The 8,575-nt window shown below is 48.3% G+C and overlaps 1 long non-coding RNA gene across 1 annotated transcript; it reads left to right on the top strand.

The window, feature by feature from the left end:
- The first annotated feature begins 1,536 nt into the window (after positions 1-1,536).
- LOC309858060 lies at positions 1,537-5,814 on the top strand. Its single transcript, XR_014308028.1, has 2 exons — positions 1,537-1,611; positions 3,620-5,814. It is a non-coding gene; the product is annotated as an uncharacterized lncRNA (long non-coding RNA).
- Positions 5,815-8,575: the final 2,761 nt, after the last annotated feature.

The following is an 8,575-nucleotide window of genomic DNA, read 5'->3' as shown; positions in this document are numbered from 1 at the left end:
TTTATTTATTTGACAGAGAGAGATCACAAGTAGGCAGAGAGGCAGACAGAGAGAGAGAGAGAGAGAGAGAGAGGAGGAAGCAGGCTCCCTGCTGAGCAGAGAGCCCAATGCAGGACTTGATCCCAGAACCCTGAGATCATGACCTGAGCCGAAGGCAGCGGCTTAACCCATTGAGCCACCCAGGTGCCCTGAAAGATCAATTTTTATCTGAGAAAGTAATTGCTTTAATTGCACAAAATGCCCAGGAGTCTTGGCAGCAGTAGGATGGAAACCGATGTCCTTAGAGACTGGAGTGTAATTCAGAGGTGTGGATCTTTTGGCTTTCTACCACGTTGGAGAAATGTATGCAAATAGTTTTACCTTTTAAAAGATGCAAGGATGTGTTTTGTTTTGTTTTTTTTTTAAGACTTTATTTATTTATTTGCCAGAGACAGAGGGAGAGAGAGCGCGAGCACAGGCAGACAAAGAGGCAGGCAGAGGCAGAGGGAGAAGCAGGCTCCCTGCTCAGCAGGGAGCCCGATGTGGGACTCGATCCCAGGACCCTGGGATCATGACCTGAGCCAAAGGCAGCTGCTTAACCAACTGAGCCACCCAGGCATCCCAAGGATGTATTTTGTATGAATGCAGAGTTGACAGCCCATACTTTTTCCCCCCCTTCTCTAAGATAGACACTGGCCAGAGGCTTCAGTTCTTCCAAACTGGGACAATTAATTGGAATATGCATTTGGACTGTCTACACAATTCCTACCTATGAAAGATCACTTTCCCATCCTTCTAAATCAGCTACCACAGAAAGAGATCTCTCAACTGATTATGGGCCTGGCTTCTGCTTCAGATTGTTGCTGTGAGCTTTGTCACCCGTGTTGCCTGTGTTCAGACACCACAGTGGAAAGAACTGGACTTACAAAGGAACAATCATCCTATTACAAGAAAATCAGTCCTTGAGCAAGTGAGTAGGAATCCACTGGCTTCTGTGGCACTGGCATTGAAATAAGGTCTTGTGTTTAACAGCGGAGTTTGTTGGGAAGTTGTTTCTCATCTACCTTTTATCTAGTTTGTCATATTTAAAAAAAAAAGATTTTATTTACTTATTTGACAGAGAGAGAGAGAGAGAGACAGCTGGAAAGGGAACACAAAGGGGAACTGGGAGAGGGAGAAGCAGGCTTCCCGAACAGCAGGGAGCCAGATGTGGGGCTCCATCCCACGACCAGAGGATCATGACCTGAGCTAAAGGCAGATGCTTAACGACTGAGCTACCAAGATGCCCCTCTAGTTTGTTATATTTCATCCTTGGGTGTTTTCAGCTTGTCCATTTCCTTTCTATGTAATTACAGATGTATGGAAATCACATACGCCGCTTGCAACTGTGTTTGTGGAGAGTTAAACATTCTTGCCATGACTCAGCAATTCCAGTCCTAAGTACACATCTGTCCTGTAATCATTTGGCTGAAAGTAAGTGCCCCACCCCCATTTGGTTTAAATCACAGAACTGATAATGCTACATGCGCACCAGGAGGATATGAAAACATTTCTTACATAATGAGGCTTTTTTGGGGAGAGCCGACAAGGCTCCCAAAGAGGTCCAAAAATGGTTGGAGAGAGCAAGGATGGGTGAGTAGCTTTGGCTATTACTGTAGCTGGAGGGTGGGGCTGGGTGAAGGTTCCTGAGTCTGAACCAGGATTGTGCAGTTTGACCTTCCCACTCGTGCCAAGACAGGGAGCTTGTGGTCTTTCTCAGGAGCTGGCTGAGCCGTGTGAAGAGGGTTGTCTTGAAAGCTATCAGCAAACATCAGTAGTAGTCAACTTCTTAATCACTATACCCAAAAAACTTGTGCGCAAGTCCACACACACAAAAGAGATTTAGAAGAGTGGTGGGTTTTGTATGTTTGTTTGTTTGTTTTTAGAGATGGAGAGAGCGCGCGCAGGGGAGGGGAAGGAGGAGAGGGGGAGAGAGAATCTTGAGCAGGTGACACAGGGTTTGATCTCACAACCCTGAATCATGACCTGAGCCAAAATCAAAAATCAGGTGCTTAACTGACTTAGTTACCCAGTCACCCTGCACAGGAGTTCTTAATAGCCGAATTCTTGATTTCCCCAAACTGGAAACAGCCCAAATGTCCATCATGAGCAGAATGGATAGGTACGTTGAGACATATTCATACAATTCAACAAAAAAGAGCATTGTTAAATGCAGCATGGGTGACTCCCACCTGGTGCTACTCGAGAGAAGCTGGGCATAGAAGTACATTTTGTCTAACTCAGTAAGACAAAATCAGTAAGTGCTGTCAGAAATCAAGAGAGTGGTTACCTTATGAAGAAAGTGATTGCAGGGTGCGGGAGGACACCTGCTGTGAGACTAGCCAGTGATATTCTATTTCCTGACATAGCTCAAGTGACAAACTTAGTTCTGGGTCTCATTTGATGGAAACAGTGGCAATAAAGTGGAACAAAAGGTATGGGTGAAAGTTCACAGATACGTTCTCTTTGCAAATAGTCGTGTGTGTATATGTATGTTTCAGTACTTTCCTGGATGTTTGTTACATTTCAACTATAAAAAAGGAAAAGCCACCGGTTAAGAAAGAGAACATTTCCCTGTTACATGTCTCTCTCACTCTGAGATAACCAGTATAACAATACTTATGGTGATCATTCTCTTTCTTTTAAATATTATGCTGTATCCATAAAAAAATAGATTAGTTAGTATACTTAATTTGTAGTTTCTATAAATGAAACCATGCTATCTTTGTTTTGAGAGATTTTCTTGTTATTGACATATCGTGTTACTATCTTATTTTGTGTGGTTTCTAGATTTTTCTTTATTGCATGTAATTGCTTTTGTAAATTGTTACAGCTGTCAGGAAAATGTGTTAAAACTCTTCTAATTATAATAGTTTTTTTTTTTTTTTTTACTTAGTTGATCTTTGTACACAAGCATACAGTCTGGTTTTTTATTTGTTTGTTTGTTTGTTTTTTTAAAGACAGCTCTGTTTCTTCCTTTCTAGTCATTATACCTTTTTTTTTTTTTAATTTTTCCTTTTGTCTGCTAGGGAATAGAAATGGCATTCCTGGTCTACTCCAGGTGTCCCCCGTCTCAAACAGAATGTTTTGAATTTTTTACCTTTAAGTGCTGTTTTCTGCATATTGTTTTTGTATTTTAAAAATCCGGTTAAAAAAATTTCCTTGTCTGTGATCTTCCTTTCTCACCTTGTCTTTGTCTGGCTTTGACCTTAGGACAAAGTCAGGCTTATAAAATGAGATGGTAAGACTTCCCTCTGTCACTATATTTGGAGGCGTTTTTGTCCACTTGAAATTTTTCTCCTTGGAATACTTTGCAGATCTTCCAGATTACAATATCGGGGCTTGGAATCCTCTCTGTGGGAAAAAAGTTGACTATTTATTCAATTTATTGAATGATTTGGGGCTATTGGTATGTGCGGCTGCCCAAGAGGATGGCCCTTTCTGGACCTTCTGCGCCTTCTTACAAAGGTCCCTGGAAGGCACTGGCGGCTCCATTCTGTGCAGGAGGGCCAAGGCCTCGGAGGTGCCCTGGATCCCGCCCAACCTGACACTGTCCCAGCAGCATTGCGCCAAACTTACTGTGATTTTCCTTTACTCCTAGGGTTCTGTTCTGACTTTGTCCTCCTCCAGGGGTCTCTGTTCTGACTTTGTCCTCTTAAAGGTGACCTGGGAGTCTGGCCCAGGATGGCTGGCCCTTTCCTCCTGTCTTTGCACGTGGACGAGGCGGGCAGCGCCGGCGCCGCACCAGTTCGCACTTGCGTTCACAAAGGACACGTGCAGTCGGTTAAAGGGGGTGGAGGAAGCCAGAGTCCCGCTGTGCTTCCGCCTGTCACCGCGTGAAGTGATTTGGCTTTGGCGAGCGGCAGCCACGTTCTCTGAAGTGGGATTTACGGAGAAGTAACGGGACTTTGTTGGGCTGCAAAAGGGCAGTCCGCGGGCAATCCGCAAATAATCCGGAGAGCCCGGATGCTCAACACTTGACGTATTTTTTGCAACAAAAGAGTCGTTGGACCACGTGGCCTAATGGATAAGGCGTCTGACTTCGGATCAGAAGATTGAGGGTTCGACTCCCTCCGTGGTTGCAGCTCCCTTTTTCACGCTGCTCCCCCCCAGGCCTGTGCGCCTCGACCCTCAGGACCCCGCTCCCCGACTCCCGAAGGAAATGGGGCGCTGCGGCCCTGGAGCTGGGACCCGTGCAGGAGGCGGCGGGGCAGGTGCACGCACAGCGGCCGGCAGCGGGAAGGCTCTGCCCTCTCGGCCCCTGCAGCACGGGTCCCTCTCGGTCACTTGGGCCAGCGATGACCTCCTCCCGCGCCCGGCGCCCCGCGGTCGCGCGCGAGGACTTCACAGCCGCCGCACGGAAAACCCTCTGTTTTGAGCCGGTGTGGACGCCGCCGCTCCCGAGGGGAGTCCGCTCCCGCACGCCGGTAGCCAGAGCAGAGGCGTGACCCCCGCTGACTCGGGCTCACGACCCCTTCCCCAAGGCGGCGGGACCACCTGCCGCCCCGCACCTCGGCCCCGCCGCCGGCCCTGCCCGCGGGCCTGAGACCCCGCCGCGAGCCTGCCGCCCCCAGGGGAGGCGAGAGAAGAGCCCGCGCCCCGCGCCGAGCCCGCGGAGATGGAGACGGCGCGGACGAAAGGACCGAGCAAGACGGCGCGGCAAGTGAGATTCACGGCCTTAAACCGGGACATATTTTCAGTTCGTTCTCGAGGTCTGCCCGCGGCGAAAATCCGTTGCTTACCGGAGGCTTCTCTAAAACTTTCAAAGCAATGGTCTGGTCGGAGGTAACTCAGCGCGGGGAGCGCCTCGGGGCCCCCGCCCGGGCCACGGAACCCCGCGCTCGGGGGCTGCCCCCGCCGGAACCAAGCAGAAGGCTGCGCCCCCGGAGCAGCGCGGCGCAGGGATGCGGGGGTGAAGGGGGGTGGGGAGGGGGGGAGGGCGGGAGCCCCGTCTGGCGCGCGCCGGACCAAACCAGTCTGCACCGGGCGGACCGGCCTGAACTCCCACGGGCTCCCGCTCCGCTTGCAGGGACGGTGGCCCCGGGCGGGGGTGGAGCGCGGTGGGGGACGTGCGGCCCCGGAAGCTGCCCGACCTGCGGGTGCTGCCGCCGCGCCGCCCCTGCTGCCACCCGAGCCCTGTCCCACCTAAGCTCCGGAGAAGACGCCCCTGACCTGCCTGGGGAGCCCCCGGGGTTCTCTCCGGTCCGCGCCGCGGTTGTGCGGGGGCAGGAGCCCCGGGGAAGGCTTTTCTGAATCGCCCCGCAGGCCTCGCGCGCGTTTCCAGGGCGGCCAGCCGGGGCCCAGGGAGGTCACACTTCCACAGCGTAGGAAAGTTAAGAGGGAGAAAGACCAGACACCCAATCAGGTTTTGCAGAGTGCATCGTGAGTTGTTTGTTTGTTTGTTTACCAGTTAATGTACCTTTTAAATGAATTTGTTGAGGCAGTTTTCTTAGAATAAATTACATATATCTAAACATATATATGAGCTTGACACAGGTGTAAACTCATCAGGCCGTCACTGCAATAGAAATAATGAACGCAGACCACCCCCCTCCGGCAACCACTGCCTCTTGTCATTGTTTGTCTTTTTATGAAATCCTACAATACAGGCTCTCTTTATACGTTCACCCACATTATTATTTTGAGATTCAACCATGATGCTTGAATCAGCAATTCGTTTATTTTTACTGCTAGATAGTATTCTGTTGTGTGGGTATTCCACAGCTTGTTTACGCATTTGCCCATCGATGAATATTTGTTTTACCTCCAGCTATAAATAAAGTTGCCGTGACCGTTTGTGTATAGTCCTGTGGGGATATATTCTTTCATTTCTCTTGGGTAAATATGTACCAGTGGAATGGCTGGGCCATATGGTGGGTTTATATTCAACTTTTTAAGAAGAAACTACCAAACTGAGGCTGGTATTACCTGCAAACCTAACCGTATAGGGACATTATGAGAGAGGAAGATCACAGGTCAGTCTCACTCTGGAACATGGACATGAATTATCTTGAAAGTTAAGAAAATGAACGCAGTCACATGTAAAATGAATTGTAAGTCATTTGGGTCTTGAGTTTATAGCAGGATTGCAAGGCTGGTTTACTATTAGAAAATAAATCATTCCAGTTTGCACATTAAGAAGGAAATAAACCACAAGATCACCTCAGTAGAGACAGAAAAAGGTTTTGCTAAAACTCCGTATTCTATCACCATCAAAACTCCAAGCAACCTAACAGTAGAAGGTAATTTCTTTAACCTGGCATCTTTGAAAAACTGTCACCAACATCAATCTTTAATGTGAAATATTGAATGTATGCAGAATAATGAAAACATTCTGTTTGAGATTGGTGACAAATCAGGGACAGTAACTCTGTTTTATGGACTTCTGTGTGCGGCATTCCTTGCCTTTCTCAGTCGTGAGCAAAAAAGGGAGCACAAGGCCCCATGACTAGAGAGGAAGAAAGAAGGCTGTCCTTATTCTCAGAGGATATTACCTACAAAGGTAAGTTATTAGGTTATATAGATGTATTACAATGTAATAGCTTGTAAGAACTAAGAGATGGTAAATACGAGCTGTGGAGGATGTGTTACCCGCAGCGGGAAAATGAGAGGCCTGGGGGGTGCACCTCTGCTAAGCTTCCATCCAAGGAGCCCCTTTCTTTTTTTACTCCACAGAAGCCCAAGAATCTGATAGAAAAACTTTATTTACGACACAGTTTTCATTTCTTATTTTAATCGGCCATCAATGGTCTTCACTGAGGAACTCTGAGAGCATGTCATACAGTCCAAACCAAAAGGGGCTCTACTTGGCTGAAATTCTCCTGCTCTGCCTGCCTGTCTGACCCTGCCCCCTCCATCCCCCTGCCTCCTCCAGGTCCTTTCTGGAACTGAACTCCAGGTAGAGTTGGTTTCTGGCCTGAGCCAGGGCTGGTGGATTATGAGACTTTGAAAGCTTTTTTCTAAGATAGAAATCATTTCTTTCTCTAGACCTCTAAGTACTTCTTGGGGCTTCTAAATGAGAATAGTAGCACAAGGACACTGAATTTTGTCTCAAAACCCCAAAGCCCTTTAGGGCAGTCATGCACAACTCTTCTGCTGCCGTCACTGTAGACATTACAGCATTCAGTCCCACACTACTGGGTACCCGCCTCATGAGATTAAAGGTTAACATATTGTTTTGGAATATGCTCTTGGTTTGTTTTAATCGGATGTGGTAAAACACACAGGATTTGGCTGTCATGAAAGAAGTTTTTGTACTCACAGATCCCCAGAAACAAAAGCCCTGGCATATGAGGAAGTACCGGGGTCAGGCAGGGGGTGGGGGGAGGGGCTGGGCAAGAGCCTTCGGTGTGGTTTTTGTGGGAGGAATGAGTGAAGCAGAGCAAACAGGCTTAGGACTGGGAGGTTTAAAGGGTTCACGGCTGTCTGCAGTGATCTGGTACCTGGCCCTGGGATGACTAGGTGACTAGGGCAGGAGAATAGTGGCCTAGAGCACAGGAACTTGATGAGGAAACCCTCTGGAGCAGGAACTCTGGACTGGCTGGTTTGCATGGAAAAGGCACAGTCACAGGGGTTGTTTACTGCCTCTGGGAACTGATTAGCCCTCGGAGACAGGGACAGTCTTTCTCTAGGGTTGACAAGGCCCCAAGATGTCAAAGCATCAGGAAATACAGAAAATTAAAAATGTGATTAAAATACACCCAAAAAGCACTGCGTACGAGGCATGACATTTGGCCTGCACATAATAAATTGTATTTGTCATTTACATCACATATTTGTAGCTCATGGAGGGGGAGTGATATACCATATCATGTGGTTAATAGAGCTGGAACGAATCCGATTCCGATATTCCTACCTAGTTAGGGCTCAGTCTGTTACACCATTCCACCCCTCACATGGTGTCACTAATTCCTAACCATCTGTGACTGTTAACCTTTGCTCACCTGCAGGAACGGGCTCTTGTGTGGTAAGGAGACTTTTTCTTTATGGTCCCATCTCACAGATCAGATCCAAGTAGCCTTAGACTAAGACTCTGTTTTCCCAGATGTCTGAGCTTCAGGAGGTTCTGATAAACTCTGGAGTAGCCTTGGAACACCCCTCCAGCACGAGAAGAACAAACGATCTAGACCCAAAAGAAAACATGGCAGGCTTATTTCAGAACTCCCTCCTGAAAGCCTGACATATCCATCCTGCAACCAGGGTAAAAGTGAAAACTAGAGGCCAGAAGAGCTTTGCTACCCCTGGGGTCCTTACCTTCCCTGGGCTACCACTGGAAAGCTACCACTGGAAGACGTCAAGACTGATAGTGACATGTGAGATCGCATAGTTCTCTGGCTCACATCCTGGTCAAGACAGAGCCAATGGGGACCAAAGGTGTTTTGGGAGTCTAGGGCTGGAAGATGAGAAGCGGAAAAGGCAAAGAAGCCGGGGAATAAGAGGAAAAGGAAGGTGGTGGGGAGGGGGAAGAAGGTAAGAAAGAAGCAAGCAGGAAGAGAAGAGAATACTGACATTCACAAGCTGCCTACCACGGACAGCCATCTTCGAACCCATCACATCC

The sequence above is a fragment of the Mustela nivalis genome (assembly GCF_964662115.1).
Source record: "Mustela nivalis genome assembly, contig: HAP1_SCAFFOLD_1817, whole genome shotgun sequence".
Lineage (NCBI taxonomy): Eukaryota > Metazoa > Chordata > Mammalia > Carnivora > Mustelidae > Mustela > Mustela nivalis.
The sequence above is the reverse complement of the archived record's forward strand: the minus strand, read 5'-3'. Positions and strand labels throughout refer to the sequence as shown.